The sequence below is a fragment of the Lampris incognitus genome, chromosome 7, assembly GCF_029633865.1.
Source record: "Lampris incognitus isolate fLamInc1 chromosome 7, fLamInc1.hap2, whole genome shotgun sequence".
NCBI classification, from domain to species: Eukaryota; Metazoa; Chordata; class Actinopteri; order Lampriformes; family Lampridae; genus Lampris; species Lampris incognitus.
Window position 1 is genome coordinate 57,776,054 of NC_079217.1, and position 22,172 is coordinate 57,798,225.

Here is a 22,172-nt window from a genome sequence, read left to right on the forward strand (position 1 = left end):
AGAGGGTGGTAGTAGTTCAAAAAGTCTGTATCCTAGGTGGGGGGGGGGGTCTGTGCTGAATCTGCCCACCTGTTTCCTTGTATGCCTCAAGTCCTGCAGGATGGGCAGAGGTGTGCCAATGATATTCTTTTTCTGCAGTCTTTACTGTTCGATGCAGTCTGCCCCTATCCTGTTTTGTTGCTGCTTCGAACCAGAACACAATTGGATGTGCGCAGGACAGATTCAGTGAGTCGTGTGGTAAACTAAATTTCCTCAATTGCCGTAGAAAGAACATCCTCTGCTGGGCGTTTTTGAGGATGGGGTTGATGTCAGTCTCCCACTTCAGGTCTTTGGATATGGTAGTTCCCAGGAACTTGACAGTCTCCATGGTTGACACAGGGCTGTTGGATATTGTTAGGGGTAGAAATGCCAAGGGGTGTCTTCTAAAGTCCACTGTCATCTCTTTCTCTTTCTTCAGTCTTAAGCGTGTTCTGCATCAAGTTTTTCTGACTACACCAGAGTACTAGCTGCTCAACCTCCCGCCGATATGCAGACTCATCGCCATCCTGGATGAATCGATGACCATAGTGTCATCTGCAAACTTCAGCATTTTAACAGCTGGGTCCTTGGAGGTGCAGAGGGAGAAGAGCCGTGGGGAGCGGACACATCCCTGTGGGGCACCAGTGCTGACTGTTCATATACCAGAGGTGACTTCTCCCCAGTCTCACCTGCTGTTTCCTGCCTGTCAGGAAGCTGGTGATCCACTGACAGATGGCGGGAGATACAGGGAGCTGCATGAGTTTGGAGGGGAGGATTTCTGGAATGATGGTGTTGAACACCGAGCTGAAGTCCACAAACAGGATCCTTGCATATGTCGGCAGACAGTCAAGGTGTTGCAGGATATAGTGCAGTACCATGTTGACTGTATCATCCACTGACTTGCTTGCTCAGTAGGAAAACTATAGGGGGTCCAGTAGATGTCCTATGACGTTCTTCAGGTGGGCCAACACCTGTCATTCAAGGTCTTCATGACTACAGGACTGTTGCTCGCTCTTACTTAAAGACATCAGAGCAAGCGGCAGGCCTGTAGTCATTCAGTTCTGTGATGGAGAGTTTCTTTGGGGGGCTGGGATGATGGTGGAGCATTTGAAGCAGGAGGGGACTTTACTCAGCTCCAGTGATCTGTTGAAGATCTGCGTGAAGGTTGGAGCCAGTTGGTCAGCAAAGTCTTTCAGACGGGATGGGGAATTAAAATCATTAGACTGGGTCTTTAAAGGAGTTTATTTTTATTTTTTTATTTTTATTCAATTTGCTGTCTAGCTCCCTTTTCCTCACTTTGCGGCACAATTTCCTCATTATTTTCATTTTTCATTCATACTATTGATTTTATTGTCCTTGACTCTCTGTCATGGCAGTTATCTAATTCCACTCTGACAATAAATGAGGAGCATGACAAAAATCTCTTACAGTATTGTCTCACCTTAATATGCTCATGAACAGATGCACAAAGCATAGAAACTTAAGTGCATGCCCTGATTTCAAAGTGCACTCCCTTTATACCTTGCAGCCCCAAACATGCTTTTTGTCACAGTCACAATGGTATGTACCCAGAGTTTCTCCCTAATCCTGTTTGGACCAAGAAGCTCAGCTTTGTTGCTGGGCTGTATGGATTACGGAATTTGCTCAAAGAGTTCATATGTCAGGTCTCCTCTTGCCCTCATCTTCCAGCTTGTAATTCTCCAGGGCCATTCCTTCAGACCTTGTTACACTCCAGTGAGCTTCCCATACAATCTTCTGCTATCGGCCTTTATTAGTGCGCACAGAGAAGACACTTTATAGCCCTGCCTTCAATTTGCTACACATGAACTTTAAGCATCTATCCAAGCAATATGAAGTTAAACATGATATAGGTCATACATGGTCAAAGATTAAAAGTAAGCAAATGTCATATCTGATTATATGGCAGATAAATTGCCTTCACACTCTCTTTTTCATACCCTCACACACATGATGGTAACGTTTCTATTTAGCTTGATATTTTGACTGACTGGAATACAAAATCTCTACTTGGACTACCTTAATCTGAAGAGACTGTCCCGTTCCGGTTGAAATTAAATTCAGTTGGAAAGGACTGGTGTTAACCTGTTCATAAACTTTCAAAGCCAGAATATTTTCAATTTAAAATGACCAATTTCTTTGAGACAACATCGTATGTTTTCTGCGTATGTTTGCTCACAGAGGCTTGTTGATGTCATATTGTGGTCCTGGTGGAAGCCAGGGAAATGAAGGTTAAACCCTCTGCTAAATTGCATTCGCAGTCAAGCTAATCTTGTCCTCTCCTTCCTGTGTCTGCAGATTGTAGTAAACCTATATTGGGCTCACACTGCCACCTGATATGGAAAAAGAGCCAAAACCCTGTCATCTCTTTACAACACACAGTACATATTTGTACGCACAACAAACATGTTTATATCAGAAATGTGTTTTTTTTGTGTGGAGAACATGAGATCGTCCTGCTCATGTTAAAAGTTTTCTTATGTAAAAATACACCTTCATCTGATCACCTTGTCTGCATGTAAACAATGTGTTTGTAATATTTGATCTGAAATGTCCTGTATGTAGAATGATGACATATTCTGCATGTACGTGATGACTGTTTTTTGGGGTATATCAAGACATGAGAACATCATTAAAGAACAACCAGGATTTCACTCTTACCTAAAACGACCATGGGCGGGCAAAATGACCGCCAGTTTTTAAACTCTATACGTATTCTGTCAAGATAAATACCCAATTGAGATATTAATATGTCAGTATGTCTGTTATGAAACTGACACTAAAATTAACATTTTAACAACTATAATAGTATTTTTAAACAATTTAAACTTCAGAGAAACATGGTGGAACTTGAATAACAAAATTGAAAAAATGAAAATACTACCTGAAAAACAAAACAGAAAACACGTTTTGCCAATCTAAACAAATGTAAAATGTAAAAAAAAAAAAGAACTGAAAATAAATATAAAAAGTATAATAAATATTAAAACAGTCCCAAACAACGACTGGAACTTAAAAACTACTGTAACAACCGTGGGTGGTCATTTTGACCGCCGCAGTTTTTAAACTCTATATTCTGTCAAGATAAATACCCAATTGAGATATTAATGCATTACATAAGTTAGTATGTCTGTTAAGAAACTTACACCAAAATGAACATTTTAGCAACTATAATACTATTTTTCAAACAATTTAAAATGGCTGCTGTCCAATGCCTGTAAATACTGCAACGCCTCGGTGGTATTCATGTTGCGTCTGTAACGGCGTCTGTAACCAGACATGTTGGCAATAATAAAAAATCAAGTTATCAAGTTTAAAGGGCAGCACAGTGGTTAGCGCGGTCGCCTCACAGCAAGAAGGCCCTGGGTTCAAGCCCCGGGGTAGTCCAACCTTGGTGGGCCATCCCGGGTCGTCCTCTGTGTGGAGTTCGCATGGTCTCCCCGTGTCTGCATGGGTTTCCTCCGGGGGCTCCGGTTTCTCCCCAAAGACATGTAAGTCAGGTGAATTGCAGTACTAAATTGTCCCTAGGAATGAATGAATGAATGAATGTGTGTGTGTGTGTGTGAGAGAGAGAGAGAGAGAGATGGCTGGCGGCCTGTCCAGGGTGTCTCCCCAATTACTGCTGGAATAGGCTCCAGCGTCCCTGAGAGCAGGATAAGCAGTTAAGACAATGGATGGGATGGAAGTTTAGTAGACTATTTCTCTGTACTGGAGAACGCTAGTGTGTTTCTAGGACAAAGCAATGAACTTCACGAAGGAAATGATGCGACCAACACACATCATAAATACTGACATGACGCGCACCATCACGCGCAAATTACGAGACAGTTATGTTGACCGTCCATGGTGGTTTTAGGTAGAACTTATCGCAACTTTTTTTTTGTGCGATTAATGTAAAGCCCATTTTAATGCCAATATATGCAGTTTTAGGGGAATTCAGGGAGCGGCAGGCCTGTACCCCCCCCCCAACAAAGTTATTAAACTTTGAAAATCCAAAAACGGTCACAATGACCATCTTGGTCACATCAGTAAATGACAAACATGATCCCGGGTCTGTACTCACATTGAGATTGTTTTAAAGGTGCGGGGTTTAACCATTGGAAAGACAAAATCAGTGCTGCAGCAGGATGTACTCGCAGCCCATACCATCCTGCCATTAAATATGGATGGAGATGAGTGAACACGCCAGGGCTGGAAACACACCACTGTTCTTCATAATTGATCATCTAGCTGTAGCTTTCCAAGGCTGGAGCATGAGAAGACGGTCGACCCAGAGGGGAGACGGAAAAATAAAAAGTCAGAAATGAGGTGGGAGATCAGATAGCTGGTCAGCGGACAATTATTTTTCGTTTTCCAAGGATGACATTTAGCATTTTCTGCTTGCATGTTGTAGATAGGTGTGGAAAGAGAGCTGGGATGGGGTTTAGACATGAGACATGTAACACAGGACCTGAGCTCGACTGAAAGCCAGAATATTGTCTAATCTGAGACCAGACGATCATGCTCGTGGTCTGTTTTAGTCGCTGGCATGCCTTTTGAAAAACCATGCACACTCAAAAAAATGATTTGTTGAATTTACCTAATATAGTTATGTCAACAATTTCCACATAACTGAGTTGTGTTCAAATTAATTTAATACTATTATTACAGAGGAAATAACTAACTTATGTGAAACCAACAAGACTGTATTAAGTAATTTCAGTATTATCTGGTCAAGTTAGCCTTAATTAATCCGTCAGTGTTCAGCTAATATAAATATAACTCAACTGTATTTAGTAACACCAACTGAACAACTCCTTGTTCCAACTTAACTGACTTGAATAAGCAGTACTCAAGTAGTTTTCATTGTTATAAAGCTAGTGAATTTATGTTGGACTTACTAAACCTGGTTATGTCAACAATTTCCACACAATGTGGTTATGTAAATTCAAATCACAATACCTTGGTTCTGTGAAAAACATTTATTTCCAATGAAACATGAACATTCACATATTTAAAACCACAAATGTTAACTTGTTTGAGCGTATCTGCTGCTCTGCTCTCTCCACACTGCAGGAAAAGATGAGAAAATATAATGTACTTACTCATAGAACTATAGGGAGCTGCCAACACGCAAATTTGCCAAAATGTTTAACTATCCTTTTAAAATTACTCGTGCATATCTAGGAAACCATTTTTCAACATGTATAGTCTATATTTCCCAATTTCTAAATAAAAATGTTGAGATTAAAATATTTCACTTCATGTTATAAAATTCTCAACTTTGTTTACAGTTAAATCTTTATAAAATGCCCAAAGAAAACAGAAATCTCTTACAGGACCTGCGAAACTAAACCTTAAAGCTTTAGTGCGTAACTTTTACACATAAATGGATGTCTGTTACATTCAAGCCCTTGTCAAACGAGTTCACACAATGCTGATTAAGCCTTTCACCACCAGGTAAATCTCTCTGTATTTCACTGTATACAGAGTTTTTAAACCTGGTGTCTGGGTATACATTCCCACCCTGCTGGGAGGACAGAATGTAACTAGCCAATGAGTGTAGCCTCCAAAGAATTGTTATTATTCAAAAAGAATGATTTTTGAATAATAATTGATTAATTAATTGATGATTGGCTTGTTACATTCTATCCTCCCATGCAGGTGGGAATGTCTAACCCAACACCAGATTTAAAAACACTGTGAAATACAGAGATTTATCTGGTGGTGATAGGCTTAATCAGCACTGTGTGAACTCGTTTGACAAAGGCTTGAATGTAACAGACATCCAATTAAAAGTTACGCATTACAGCTTTAAGAAGCTCCCAAAAGCAGGCAGAATGAAAATGGTTGAATACTTTTTTCCTCACAATTACTTAACACTGTAAAATGAAACCTTAGGTACTGATTTTTTTTTAAAGATTAACCATCTACATGAATACGCTGAACAAATGTTTTGTCATGTAAAAATACTTCAACATAATGTCTGTGAATGTTCTCATTCATCCAGGTCATGGTTATCCAAAGGAGTTGAATCAAGTGCAACTGGACTTGGTATATATCCGTGAAGACGTTTCGCCTCTTGGATGAGAGGCGAAACGTCTTCACGGATATATACCAAGTCCAGTTGCACTTGATTCAACATAATATTTTCCTACCTGCCACTTCAGCATTATAAGGAGAGAGAAAAAAATCAGTGGAGTTTTCAAAAATTAACAAAAAAACAAAAACAAACAAAAAACACTAGTCCACCTTATTCAGTAAGGAATGGACATTTTCAACAAATAGTGCCAAATCTTATGAAGGCAAACTTAGTAATCATGTTTATGGTGCCTGCGACTGCCGTCACACTATCATCAAATGTTGCTCATTTGTTTCTCTCATCCTCCTTGCTACAACTCAATAATCACCCGTCACTCTCCATTTCACACTGATCTCCCCTTCTGCAACTGACAAATTCAAACTTCTCATTTGTGTTTTTAAAGTTTCTATTATTCTCTCTTCCTTTTGTAAACACTTTCAAGTCTATTAAACATTCAGTGCATCCAATCCACTCTTCACAGACAGTTCAACGTGCAGATCCAAAAATCAGTTTTGTGCAAGAATCTGTCCTCCAAGTTTCCTGTGCTGCTCAGGAGCACAACACTTGTCTAAAATGTTCCTTCAAACAGTTTATTCTTTAGCACTTCGGCTTTTGTTGAGAGTTTGTTGCCATCTATTTCCATCACAAGTTTTTGCAGAACCTCAAATATGTACTTCTGGTTTGTTGGATAGCTAAAGTCCAGTGAGTACACGAGGCCAAACAAAATGGCGAGCGCATTTGCAATGTTACCAAGGTCATGGAGCACTTCATCACCTTCGATGATGATTCCAACATCTGCCAGTTAATCTGTAGGCTCTGCACCTTCCATCTTTATGGCAAAGATTCCCAGGACTGTCTGGTCCATAGCCTCCTGGTTGTCTTCAACATCCTCAAAATAGAACAAATAAACCTTCAGTTACAACAAACACACCAGGAAAAAAAATCCCCATTTATTATTTATCGAACCTCCAATTTTCTATCCTTCCAAGACTACATTTAATATTGTCTGGAAGGAAGTAGCAACATCCATAAATAATACCTTAAAACAGTAGTCCATAAACTGCTATTAGTGTGATTTCAATGAAGGGATTTTTACTATGGAAGCATGGCTCGAATCGTTCTGTCTGAAATAAAGTAAGCAGGGCTGTGTTTGTAAGTTATGTACAGTAGTTTGGATAATTGTATGCCCACCTGGCCAGCAGGTAGAGCCATGGAGGCACCAATCTCAGTAATATGAGGCGCATAGATGACGTCATCATGCAGCGCAGGCGATTCAGAACGATGCAAAGAAACGAAGCACATGGTTGCACGGAGCTGAGCTCCCGAAAAATACAAGAGTTAATTAAATGCGATAAAGTGGAAACGGTTAATTTAAATGCGATAAAGTGGAACGTTGTTGAACTGTAAACGTTTGAACTACAAACGTTTGGACTGACAGATTTACTATCTGTCGCAATTGTTGAGATTTAGTGGAGTTGTGAACGCAGTTTATGTTGGCTCATGTACAGTTTGGAAACTAATGTTAGCTTGTGTACAGGAGGAACATTGTCAATGAACATTTGTGTCATCTCGTCATTTATGGGCTGCGTTCACAACGCCACTAAATCTCAACAATTGCGACAGATAGTAAATCTGTGTCAGTCCAAACGTTTGTAGTTCAAACGTTTACAGTGTTAGTATGTCAGGCAATCTGATGCATTTTTCTTGTTGTCCACAAAGCTCATGTTTGGATCCAAAACAATAAGGAACTGCTTTGTAAAAGTGTTGTGTGTACCCTAAGCCTGATATCTTATTCTACTTGTCCAAAACTACTAAAATCACAATCATATTTTCAGTTTCTGGAGAGAAATTAAGTAGAAAGCAGAGGCAAAAATACTTACCATATACTCTCTTATGAGATTTTTAGGGTCTTCATTGAGGTAAACCATTAGTGCTTTCAGTACGCAGGCTCTTCTTGTTTCAACAGCATCATTCTACAGCAGAGAACAAGGGAAATGTGTAAGAGGGGTTATATTATTATTGCACTGTGTAGCAATTATCACTACAGATGCACCACTGTTCAACCAACTTGTAAACCACAGTTATCAACACAAATTGTAAGGCTGCTTTACCTTGTTACCCACACAGTGTTACAAAACAAAAACAAAATAAAAATGCCATAAAACTAAACCAAAGTAATGTTGCATTCGGGGAGGTCGCTAAACTACAATTTCAGACTAGGTTAAATCGCTATTTTAATGTATGTTTGTTATCTGGCATTTTGTTAACTGGCTAGCTCGTTAGCTAGCTAACATGATATATATACTACATTTTCGCAAGACAAATACAGTAGCACTGGCAATATCACTCTCTAACCATGCACTATTGTTCCAACATCACATAATGCATCAAAAATATATACTTACTCAAACAGATAGATGGATGTTGTTTGATGAAAGCAGATGGTAAGACCTTGACTTCAAGTACATTCACTCGCCAATCTGCACATGGCACCACAAAATGAAGTTTGCGGAAACAGCTCTGAGCATGCGCAATGCCCGACCTACGGAAACCTGCGAACCTGTATCGCCCGCACCGCAGGAGACATCGCTAATCGCTAGACTAAAGGGTCAGACCCGCCAGCCAGCGGCCAGCGTGTCTTCTTATCCATGCACGTTACACTACCCCCCTCCTTCGGGAAGCGCGTCCCCGCGCTTAAGCATATCAGCTCCTTCACACCTCAGGGCGCATACACTTCCGATGGCCTTACGGTCGCTCCATCCCACTTCTGACACCAATGTAGCGAATTCGGGGGGCAGTCTGGGAGACCGTCGCCATGGCCAGGACGCGAACCTGTATCGCCCGCTCCGCAAGCGACAACGAATGTAGCGAATTCGGGGGAAAGTCTGGGAGACCGTCGCCATGGCCGGGACGCGAACCTGTGTCTCCCGCTCCGCAAGCGACAACGTTAACCAGTCGACTAAAGGGTCCGACCCGTTAGTCAAGGACCAACGTGTCTACTTATCCATGCACGTTACACTACCCCCCTCCTTCGGGAAGCGCGTCCCCGCGCTTAAGCATATCAGCTCCTTCACGCCTCAGGGCGCCTACGCTTCCGATGACCTTACGGTCGCTCCATCCCACTTCTGACACCAAAGTAGCGAATTCGGGGGACAACGCAACCACAGGAGCTGCCGCGGCCGGGAAGCGAACCTGTATCGCCCGCACCGCAGGAGACATCGCTAACCGCTTGACTAAAGGGTCAGACCCGCCAGCCAGCGGCCAGCGTGTCTTCTTATCCATGCACGTTACACTATATATATGTACTAGTAAGTGACCCGCAACCAAGTTGTGGTGGATCATGACGTTTATTAGCTATCCACCCGTCTAAATCTCCCTCTTCATCCTGCCAGCTAACCGCCTTCCCCCTGCCCCTAACCCCCCCCACTCCAACTCCCTCCCCCCAAATGCTCAGAATCACTTGAAATGCCGAGAAAAGTGGTTTTTAGCCATTTTTAGAAAATGCATATTTTGCATAATTATGCATAATTATGTAGCGCTATCTATCCCTTTTAACTGTCAAGGACAACGCTCCTGAGTTCTCTATACAACTCGGTATCCAATAAACTATTGAAGTGTGGTAACTTCGCTTTTTATGTGTTTAAAGTATGTTCTAAAGGCTCTAAATGTCTTACAGTGTCATCTGGTAACTCCAACTAAAAAGGTTGACTACCCCTTTAAGGCGCTTAAATATGGCATATGACCCCTTTAAGGCAATCTAACATGGTCTAGACACCTCAATGTGCCACCGAGTAATTTATATTAAAACGGTGGACTAGCCCTTTAAGGTTCTAAAATGTGGTGTATTAGCCATTTAAGGTTATATACTATGGTCTACACATCTCTGGGTGTCACTAGGTTACTTCCAGTAAAAAGGTGGACTAGCCCTTTAAGGTTGTCTCAACATGTCACTTACCATAGCCTAGACACCACAGGAATAAACACACATGAATAATCCACACTCACACAGGTACATAGAATTATATATACAAATGTATTATGAGTAATAATTATTAGAATGAATGAAAGTAATAAGCCTCAATGGCTAACAAGCATCTGCATTCATATACACACAAATGAATCAGACCAACACATTAGCATACAGCTCAACAACCCTATAACTAAGCCGGCAATAAAAATAAAAGAAAGCCAACCCCCAGTTGCAGGCCTGTTTCTTTATCGGGTACGTTGGGACCCTAAACAGCCCTCTTTGCTCCCCTTTGAAGCCCGCACATCCGGCTTGTACTCACAATGAATGCTCCTCTTCGTCTCAGTGCAGCAGCGAACGTCAGGCCGGCAGCCATCCTAGCTAACTGGCTAGTTAGCCGTTAGCACCATCTCACGGTCGAACCGTGCGCTCCCCTCGGCAGCACAACACGGCAACAGACGACTCCTGCGTTCCTCGATGGTCGCATGAACACAACACTACACTGTAACTGATAACGTTACTTCGCTAAACTAGAAGACGGCCCGACTCACTGTGGGGCAAGCCCCTTACCGCATCCAGTCCATTCGCCCGTCTTGCTGAGCTAGCAACGAACACCGACTGGCTAGCTCGCTCCGTAACGTCGCTGGGTCCACATATGGGACTGACGAGTAGTCAGTTTGTCTCCCAAATCCACACAAACAGTTCCCGGGATGGGTCTCGGTCAGACACCCGCACACATCACTGTTCACTAAACTTCAATTACATTTCTCTCACCGCAAAATAGCATATAACAACTCGACATCAAACTGCTCCGTTGCTCACACCAGGGACGAGAGACCTTTCTCCCAGTCCAGTCTGCTCGTGCTGACGGTTTCCGCTGCCCCCTCAACCAATCACATTCAAGGTAAGGTATTCTCTCCACAGCCAACCAATCACAACAATGGTAAGTGTTAACACTAAAGTAAATGCATTTCACATTGGTAAACAACTGTTTTGCAGAACAATATCAACAATATAATATATTCATATTCAAAAGGTATACAAAATAACAAACATAGGCCAAACTCTTATCTAATAGTGCAATATAATATATCTAAGGCCTATAATTTAACCACAGGGTTACAATTATATTGTAATTTTCTGCTATTTTTCTGGCCCTCTCTGTGGAACAATACCTACCACCTCCAAAAGAAATTAGGATCATAAATGCTTTAGTTTTCGGTCCCGCTATCTACACTAACACACACACTAACACCAAACACACACACATTCCGAAAATGTATGAGTAGAAGGTGCGAAAGTAGCCACACCTGTACGACACGTCACAGAGAGGATACATACCACCGTCTCTTCAGTTTATTTTCTTGTAGAGCCAGCAGGCAAGAGCATCTCTTCCTCGTCGTCAGTGTTGGACGCCATGACAGAAGAGTGTAAACACGCAAGCATTGTGGGTAATGTAGTGTTTCACGGACGGTTTTACAGGAACCTACAACGCGGAAGTGCGCTCGACTATGGAAGCCCAAATGACTGTGGACATTCCTCGTGGAGTCCGCTCCGCGTGCGTTCCGCCCGAGTATGTTTGGGCCTTTAAATGTGATTCATCAGATAAGACACTCGGACACTTCCACGCGCGCAACAGCGGCCAACTTTATTGTTCGTCAGACCCGCCAAAACCCGAACCGCCCGCACGCGCTGATTTACATTGAAAAACAGAAAACTTTATTGAGTTCACTTCACGTGACAGCCGCCATATACGCCCGTGCTCGACCCATGCAAATGCGACTCTGACGTTGTGGCTTATTTCACGGACGCTTTGTATTTGCAACGCTGCTCGCTGTCTCCGCCCGCCATCCAGCAACCCGTTAAGAACGCGAGGTTTGTGCGAACGGCGGAAAGAGCCGAGGCGTGACGTAGCCAGAACCCGCCATCTTGTTGAACTGCTCAGGATTATGAAGGGATTCCACATATTTTATGCATATTCGGCATATTATGCATACTGTCGCGGGACTGGGTTTAGATGTTCTTATATTAAGTAGTTGGAGGCTGGGAATTATGGTGCGACAACACAGTCTCTGGCGTTAATTAGCCGGGCTAGGCTACGGGTTTAGCAACCCACCTTGCACTGCTCCTGCAGTCTGCAGACGATGACGGACGCTGGCTAGCCTGGCTGGGATGGTCTCACTCTGCAGACACTCGCACTGTCACTGGCTGCACACTCTGATCTCTCTCTGGGGGCTGGTAATCACTCTTACTGGTTCTATTATGGTCGTCGCTGGTTAGTCACTGTCTAGCGTCAGCTCAGTCGAGGTGTAGGAGTCAGGAATGTTACGTCTGATCGCTAACACGTTATGCTAAGCTAACACTGTGTGACAGTCTGTAAACCACTATAACAACTAACTCACGCTGTGCTGTGCAATGGATAACAATAGGCAGCACGCACGCATTCCTAAGTCTCTTCTCATTGGCTAACAGGGTCTCGCGTTACTTTAGTCAGACTGTCTGTCTGTCAGGGAGCTGTCCCGCAACACTACCCCCCCCCTTTAGATTGTTGAGTCCCTTCAACATAAAGATAAAATAACTCTGGGAACTAGAGTCGGAATTACACCCGGGACAAAACACCCGGCACACAACTAGGCCCGGAACTAAGGGCGTCAAAATAAACTGGTTGGGTGGTCACTATTAAAGTAGGACTCCTGTGACTAGCCTAGTAACCCCCTAAGTCAACTAGTCACGTCCGTCAAGATCAGTCTCGAACAGAGTCCCGGAGCCAGGCAGGCGGCCGGACTGGTCTGCCCCGTCTAGTGGTGGGGAGGGGCAGGGGCTCAGCAACGTCTGCTTCGGCTCCCTCTGGGTCAGGGGCGGAAGACTGCCCGCCTGGAACACGGGCTGCGGCCTCTCGGCGTCGAGTAGTGGTCGGCTCCCCTGGAGAACTGCTGGCAGCCAAGGGCGGAGACAAGGAGGGAGACACCTGGGCGCTCGTGGGGCTTTCATGGGGCTTTCGTGGGGCTTTCGTGGGGCTTTCATGGGGCTTGAGCTTGAGCCCGCTGGCTTGGACCCGCTCGAGGACGATGGCCAGGTTCTTCAACCCATCTTCAACACTGCGGCCAATGACGATGACGTCATCTAGGTACACGAGGAGGCTCTTCCACTGCAACCCGCGCAGGACAACCTCCATGGCCCTCTGGAAGGTGCCTGGCGCGTTGCAGAGTCCGAAAGGCATTCGGGCGTACTCGTACAGGCCATAGCGAGTAATGAAGGCCGTCTTGCATCGGTCAGCAGGATGGACTCCAATTTGCCAGTATCCACTCTGCATGTCTAACGTGGAGAACACGGTTGCGCCTTCCAGGGTGTCCAGACACTCTTCAATCCTTGGAAGCGGGTACGCGTCCTTCAGCGTCAGTTCATTGAGTCTTCGGTAGTCGATACACCATCGAACGCCTCCATCTTTCTTCCTCACCCGGACCACAGGTGAAGCCCACTCAGACGTCGATGGCGTTATCACTCCAGCCTTCAGCATTTCCTGGAGGTGCTGTTCCTCCTCTTGCTGGAACCCCAGCGGTGTGCGGCGGGTTGCCTGGCGTACTGGGCGTCCCTCTCCGGTGTCGATGCGGTGCTGGACAGCATCAAAACAGCCCAGGTCGTCGTTTGCTGCTGCAAAGACCTTGTGCTTGACCAGAAGCTGCAGTAGGGCTCTCTGCTGCCCCTCTTCGAGCTCCTTACTGGCGGCTGCATACAGGGATGACAGATGGTCTGGTAGATCCAAGGCTGTTGCGGACTCCAGCCGTCGCACTGACACTTGTTCCTTCTCCGCCGGGTTCGTGGGGTTCGGCTCTAGGGACGGGGTTTCCTCTGCCTCAACCAACACGCCCAAGCAAACACCTCTCCTTAGGGTCACTTCGCGGGGCGACAAGTTGCATAGTCGCACAGGGACTCTCTTGGCAACGTCGACTACTACACTGCCTGAAGAGACTCCTTCTGCAAGGCCAGTGGGCTCCAGGACGGCAGAAATTCCTGGCTTTGGGCCTTCCACTAGACCCCAGACGTCGCGTTCGCTCTCCGCTGGTAAAGTCGAGGGGCACTCCAGCAGTACTCTGGAAACCGTGTACTCTCCTAGCGACCTGCCTATGACGACAGTGCCGATCGGTTCTCCATCAACGTGTACTTGTCCTCCGACCGAAACTGTGACTCTGGCGGCTAGCATAAAGTCCAGACCCAGGAGAAAGGGGTCGCGGATGGGTGCGACGTAGACATCCCAGTCCTTGGTCTTACGGCCCAAGCGGATGGTGACTCTATACTTCGGAGTCTCGGTCATTTCTTTCCCCTCCTCCGCGTTCCTCAGGACGGCAGTCCCCACACTTGGCTGACCAGCTAGCTCCAGCTGACGGAAGGTGTCTTCAGACATGACGGTCGCCTCCGCGCCGGTGTCCACAACGCACTTGAGTTCCAGTTTGTTGACCGTGATGGGCACTACCAGACTAGGACCATCTCCTGCTGCTCGGTTTATGCGGGGTGCTGGCTGGCTATCGGCCTTTTCCTTGACGTGAGGGCTCGGTGAGCGGGAGGTGCAGTCTCGTTGGAAGTGGCCCTGGCCTCCACACTGGTAACAGGAGCCTCTAGGGGTGGCGCCCGGACTCGGTGATTGGTAACGCCGCTGCCCATTAGTGCTGCTCGCCGGCCGCTCTAGAGTTCTGCCCCGTTCCTCCTTCTTCTGTTCGGCTGTGTCGGATGTCAGCTGCGGGGGGGACGGTTTCCAGGAACGCCGCATTTCCTGCAGCAGCGCCGCTACCTCGGCTTTCAACTCCTTGATGTCAGCATTTAGGTCGGACTGCGTCGCGCCGGTGGCCGTCGATGTCGGGTTTGGCGCTCCCCCTTTACGCTCCGCTGGAGTACTGGTGACAAGGGGTTTGGGATGGTGACTTCTGTTGCGGCCATCCGCTACTGGGCCGACATTCTCCATTCCCGGGGGCAAAGCATATTCACGGGGTCTCACATCCGGTCCGTCTGGACGGGGGACCAGTGGAGTAGTTAACTCCATGTCCTGCACCTCCAATGTTGTAATGCTATGACTGGCTCCATGGCCACTATCAAAGCCCTCCTGATAGCCATTGAATGGCTGCGGGGAACTAGGGAGCGGGTGGAGTCCCGTGCTCAATTGCTGCACAGCGGGAGGTTGGGGATGTGGCACAACTCGCCCGACAAGTACCCCTTTAAGCATGCACTTCACCTCCTCCATTGATTGTTCCTGCTTTTCTTGGTTAAGGAGGGACCGCTCAAACATTTGGGCTAGACGACACATCTGCTTTTCCATTTCGCTTTCCACAGCGCTATCCTCTCCCCCCCCTACAGCACCGTGCTCCACGTGCTCGATCTCCTCAGTAGGTTCCAACATCATCTAGATCACATGCAACGATGGCCTTGATAAAGCGCTACTGCACGTAATTAGCCGGTTGCTAGTTAGCAAGGACGCTAACGTAAATAGCAATAGCACCGCTATTCTGTATGGAGACAGAATGCAATCCAATTATCCCACTTCTGACACCACTTGTCGCGGGACTGGGTTTAGATGTTCTTATATTAAGTAGTTGGAGGCTGGGAATTATGGTGCGACAACACAGTCTCTGGCGTTAATTAGCCGGGCTAGGCTACGGGTTTAGCAACCCACCTTGCACTGCTCCTGCAGTCTGCAGACGATGACGGACGCTGGCTAGCCTGGCTGGGATGGTCTCACTCTGCAGACACTCGCACTGTCACTGGCTGCACACTCTGATCTCTCTCTGGGGGCTGGTAATCACTCTTACTGGTTCTATTATGGTCGTCGCTGGTTAGTCACTGTCTAGCGTCAGCTCAGTCGAGGTGTAGGAGTCAGGAATGTTACGTCTGATCGCTAACACGTTATGCTAAGCTAACACTGTGTGACAGTCTGTAAACCACTATAACAACTAACTCACGCTGTGCTGTGCAATGGATAACAATAGGCAGCACGCACGCATTCCTAAGTCTCTTCTCATTGGCTAACAGGGTCTCGCGTTACTTTAGTCAGACTGTCTGTCTGTCAGGGAGCTGTCCCGCAACAATACTTTTAATGTTCTGCTATTTTTTATAGGTGCCCCCGATCATCCCCGATAACCTCCAAAAAGAATCAAGGCCCCAAGTGCTTTAGTTTGGCCGTTTATAGAGTCCCACACAGACACACACCAGACACACATTGTGAAAATACAGGAGTCGATGTATATATATGTATGTATGTGTGTGTGTGTGTGTGTGTGTGTATGTATGTATGTATATATATATATATATATATATATATATATATATATATATATATATATATATATATATATATATTCACCTCTCTTCTGCACTCCCTGATTACTTTGGACAGTTGACCCCAAGTATCTAAACTCATGCACCTTCGTCACCTCTACTCCTTGTATCCTCACTATTATGTAGCTGGCTAATAACACTATTGTGTAAACAATTTCACACACGATGCAGGGACCACAACGCACACACGGCTGTTCATTTCCATGCTAAACTAGGAACTCTTCTGTCGGTTACAACCCAGACAACAGCAATATAGAATACAGGTGCCACCTAGTGGTCACTGGTAGAATAGCCTCATCCATACATAACATCTCCCAACTAAAATATGTTGTACATCAACAATGCAAAAATTACTTCCCGGAACAAAGATTAAGTGATAAAGGCGTAATGTTACTTCCCAAAAGTACATTCAAAACAATGTTATTTTCCGGTATACATTCAGACCCCGTATTTGTTTCCCAATATTTTTATACTCAAAAGTATCAGTCTCTTTACCACATTATCAATGTGTTTACTCAGCAGAGTAACGTGCAGGTGGTTAGTATGTCTCACCGGATAGCGCGAGTCTCTAACAGTCTCCGCTATCTTAGTAGGCCCAGCACCAGCTGGTTCACTGGAGTGAGGTGTCTCCGGGGGCTCGATAGCCACTGGAACTGGATTAGTGTTCTCATCAGTGTGAGATGCAGGGGTACCGAGGTGACGTGTAGAACCACCAGCACTACGTTGAGGTGACATAGGGAAGCTGGTAGGAAGGTGGACTGCAGAGCTGGCAGCATCTGCGTGTGCCTGCTCTGTTCGAGTCAACATCTGATCCACATGGCGTTTCCACACTCCCTGTGCTCCCACCTTGACCTCGTATGACACTGGTCCCGTTTGAGTCATTATAACTCCTTGTGTCCACTTTTCTTCCCCCTTCCGGTAATCACGAACAAGGACAGACTCACCGACTGCAAAGTGTCTGGCCTCGGAGTGTTGTTGACGGCGTTGCTGCTGTGAGTCTTGAGAGCGATGAACAACCCCAGCCACACTGGGTTTGAGAAAGTCCAGTCGCGTGCGTAGCATGCGCCTTGTGAACAGCATAGCCGGCGGTTCCTTTGTCGTGGCGTGCGGGGTGTTGCGATACGTCAACAGGAATGTGTCGAGCCACTGTTGCACTGGTGCGGCGCCCCTGGAGGATTTGAGGGCGTGCTTGAAAGTCTGTACAAAGCGCTCGGCCAGGCCGTTCGTAGCAGGGTGATACGGCGCTGAGCGAATCTGCTTGACTCCATTGGCTTTCAGGAATGTGGCGAATTCCTCAGAACAGAACTGGGGTCCATTGTCGCTTACGAGAATGTGAGGAAGGCCGTGGCGACTGAAAAGGCCCCTCAGTACTGTGATGGTCTTGCTTGCTGTGGTGCTATCCATGATTTGCACCTCGGGCCATTTAGAATGAGCATCTACTACCACAAGATACATGTGTCCTTCAAATGGACCAGCAAAGTCCACGTGAATCCTTTCCCAAGGACTGGAAGGCCACATCCATGGATGTAGAGGGGCAAGACTCGGTTCTCTCTGACTACGCTGGCATGAGTGGCAGGATTTGGCCTGGAGCTCGATCTGAGAGTCAATACCTGGCCACCAGACATACGACCGTGCCAAGCTTTTCATCCTCACTACCCCTGGGTGTGCTGTATGTAGCTCATTGAGCACCCGGGGCCGTAGCTTGGGTGGCACTACCACTCGTGTGCCCCACATGAGGCATCCCTGTTGGATTGTGAGGTCATTTTGACGAGTCAGGAAAACAGACAGTTCAGTATCTGTGTTTTTCGTGTTTGGAAAATGTCCAGTAGTGACCATCTCTAGTACGCGAGACAGTGTAGGGTCAGATCTAGTGTTGTTTCGGATATCAGTGGTACTGATTGGTAGTGTGTCTAACTGTGACATGTAAAACACATCTACGGTGTCTATCTTGTCATCGTGAGTGTCCGGAAGTGGCAACCTTGACAGTCCATCTGCATTAGTATGTGCTGAAGCCTTACGATACTCTATAGTGTAATCATGCGCTGACATGAGGAGCGCCCAGCGCTGCATGTGGGCTGCGGCCATCAACGGCGTACTCCTCACTGGACTGAGAATGGAGGTCAGCGGGCGATGGTCTGTGAGTAGAGTGAACTTGTTACCATAGAGATACTGGTGAAACTTACATATGCGACAAGACTATGCCGAGCGCCTCTCGCTCAATCTGTGCGTAGTTCTGCTCTGCTTTGCTGAGTGTTCTTGACGCATAAGCGATAGGTTTCTCTACACCATCAGGCATGACGTGAGAGAGTACAGCCCCTACCCCATAGGGTGAAGCGTCACAGACTAGACGGAGGGGCAGCTCAGGGTTGTAGTGGGTTAGCACCTTCTGAGATACCATGAGCTCTTTCACTTTTCGGAACGCTGCCTTACCAGCTGTAGTCCACTGCCATTTCTTCCCTTTGTGCAGCAGTGCGTTCAGTGGTTGCAGGATGGTTGCCAGGTCTGGGATGAAACGTCCATAGTAGTTTATCATTCCGAGGAGCGAGCGTAGTTGGCTAACGTTGGTGGGTGCCGTGTTCCTTCTCTGGCGACTTGTGGAGCCCGGCAGCATCGATGATATGACCTAGATACTCTACTGACTCCTGGAAAAACATGCACTTATCCTTTTTGACATGGAGACCATACTCCTCCAGTCTCGTGAGAACGTCGTCCAGGGCTTTCAGGTGGGTCTCTTCATCTGGCCCACTAACCAGAATGTCATCGAGATAACAGTGCGTGAATGGCAATCCAACGAGCACTTGATCCATAGCCTTCTGGAACAATGCTGGTGCCGACGCAATACCGAAGGGCAAGCGGTTGTAGCAGAAAAGTCCTTTTTGTGTGGAAATAGTCAGTAGCTTCCTCGACTCCTCCACTACTTCCATCTGTAGGTATGCGTCTGACAAGTCCAGTTTACTGAAGCGTTGACCTCCAGCTAGCGATGCAAAGAGATCCTCAATGCGTGGAATAGGATACTTGTCCACACAGAGTGCTTGGTTGAGGATGACTTTGAAATCACCACAAAGTCTCACCGTGCCATCCTTCTTGTTGACAGGAACTACGGGTGTGGCCCAGTCACTATGCTCCACTGGTGAGATCACGCCAAGGTCAGTGAGGCGGGTCAGTTCAGCCTCTACTTTGGATCTCAGAGCATAGGGCACATTACGTGGTGGGCAGAATTTGGGTATGCTATCAGGTTTAAGAGTCACTCTCGCCTTAATGTCTTTCATTGAACCCAACCCATCCGAGAACACAGCAGAATGCCGCTTTAGTACAGCATCTAAACTGTCTTTCTTTTCAAGTTGTACACCATACACCGTTTTTAAGTCTTTCCAGTTAAGCTTAATAGCTCTCAGCCACTCTCTACCAAATAGTGGAGCTGCATTCACTTTTACAACATACAATGATAACTCAGCTGTTTGCTTATTCAGGTTTACTTTCACATTAATAACCCCTTCTGGTAACAAGGGTTCACCTGTATACGTCCTAAGGACTACATCAGTAGGCTGCAATGGCACCTTTTTCATTGTACTTTTATACTGTTCCCATGAAATTAAAGATACAGCAGCCCCTGTGTCTAATTCCATTTCCATTTTCTTACCATTTATTTCAGGTAACACAGATATACGTGAATATTTACCCTTACGAGACAGTGCATAACATGGCAATTTGTTATCACTGTCAGATTTAGTCCCTTCACTTGTACTTTCATTGTCACTGGCCTCCACACAATGCACTTTCTTCTTCTTGTCTCTCCCACTGTGTTTGGATGTGTTGCTTTTGCCTTTAAACTCCGGTTTCCCTTCTCTGTATTTCCTCTCTCTGCCATAGTCATTCTTGGGTTTACTTTTACACATGCGACCAATGTGGCCTTTCCTGCCGCATTGATGGCAGTCTCTATCTTTATACCAACAGTCATCATCACTATGATTTGTCTTTCCACACCGCCTGCATTTGGCATGGGATGTTTGAGAGAGAACGGCATTTACCTTTAACGAGCCGCTCAACTGTTGTGCGTCACGCGCCACTGTTTCTGCTGAAACTGCATAAGTGACCGCTTTCTGAAAGGTCAAATTGTCCTCGGTCAACAGGCGCTTCTGAACCGTTTCACTTTTCAGTCCACAAACAAACCTGTCCCGTAGTGCATCCTCTAAGTAGCCACCAAACTCACAATGCTCGGAAAGTCCTTTCAGCACAGCAACATACTGAGCCACCGACTCACCGTCCTCCTGATTCCTCTTGTGGAAACGGAATCTCTCCGCTATCACTATCGGTTTGGGGGCGAAATGTCCTTTCAACACCTTTACAATGTCATCATACGTCTTCTCCCCAGGCTTATCTGGAGCAATCAGATTGCGCAATAATCCGTAGGTCTTTGGCCCTATCACACTCAATAGAACCGGCACCTTCTTAGCATCCCTGATCTCATTAGCCAGGATATAATTCTCAAAACGCTCAATATACACTACCGTTCAAAAGTTTGGGATCACCCAAACAATTTTGTGTTTTCCATGAAAAGTCACACTTATTCACCACCATATGTTGCGAAATGAATAGAAAATAGAGTCAAGACATTGACAAGGTTAGAAATAATGATTTGTATTTGAAATAAGATTTTTTTTACATCAAACTTTGCTTTCGTCAAAGAATCCTCCATTTGCAGCAATTACAGCATTGCAGACCTTTGGCATTCTAGCTGTTAATTTGTTGAGGTAATCTGGAGAAATTGCACCCCACGCTTCCAGAAGCAGCTCCCACAAGTTGGATTGGTTGGATGGGCACTTCTTTGAGCAGATTGAGTTTCTGGAGCATCACATTTGTGGGGTCAATTAAACGCTCAAAATGGCCAGAAAAAGAGAACTTTCATCTGAAACTCGACAGTCTATTCTTGTTCTTAGAAATGAAGGCTATTCCATGCGAGAAATTGCTAAGAAATTGAAGATTTCCTACACCGGTGTGTACTACTCCCTTCAGAGGACAGCACAAACAGGCTCTAACCAGAGTAGAAAAAGAAGTGGGAGGCCGCGTTGCACAACTGAGCAAGAAGATAAGTACATTAGAGTCTCTAGTTTGAGAAACAGACGCCTCACAGGTCCCCAACTGGCATCTTCATTAAATAGTACCTGTTAGAGCCTGCCTGCTGTCTGGTGAAGCCAGACAGCAGGCAGGTGCGGGTCACGTGAGGACGCGATATCATTCAAACTTTTAGAAAAAGTAAAGTAGTATAAAAATAGAAGAACGACTTTATTTGCGATTTATTTTGTAATGCTTGTGAATTGGCTGCATCATGTTTTTTGTTTTAAATTTTACTGTGACAAAAAGGTTGAAATTACTCCTGTCTACAGAGTGCCGGATCTCAGCTCCGGTTGACTTGGGGGAGGAGGGGAAGTGCCGGTGTCGGGATCCGGGTAGCTCCGGCCCACTTTAATCACTGTGTAGCTGGCTAATAACACTATGGTGTAAACAATTTCACACACGATGCAGGGACCACAACGCACACACGGCTGTTCATTTCCATGCTTTACTAGGAACTCTTCTTCTGTTGGTTACAACCCAGACAACAGCAATATAGAATACAGGTGCCACCTAGTGGTCACTGGTAGAATAGCCTCATCCATACATAACACTCACCATTCCACTCTCCTCCCCTTATTCGTGCATATGTATTTCATCTTGCTGCTGCTGACTTTTATTCCTCTTCTCTCCAGTGCATACCTCCGCCTCTCCAGCCTCTCCTCCACCTGC

At 45.9% G+C, this 22,172-nt stretch overlaps 1 pseudogene; it reads right to left on the bottom strand.

The window, feature by feature from the left end:
- Positions 1-6,899: 6,899 nt before the first annotated feature.
- On the bottom strand, positions 6,900-19,639 carry LOC130115288 (uncharacterized protein K02A2.6-like; annotated as a pseudogene).
- Between the last annotated feature and the right edge of the window lie 2,533 nt (positions 19,640-22,172).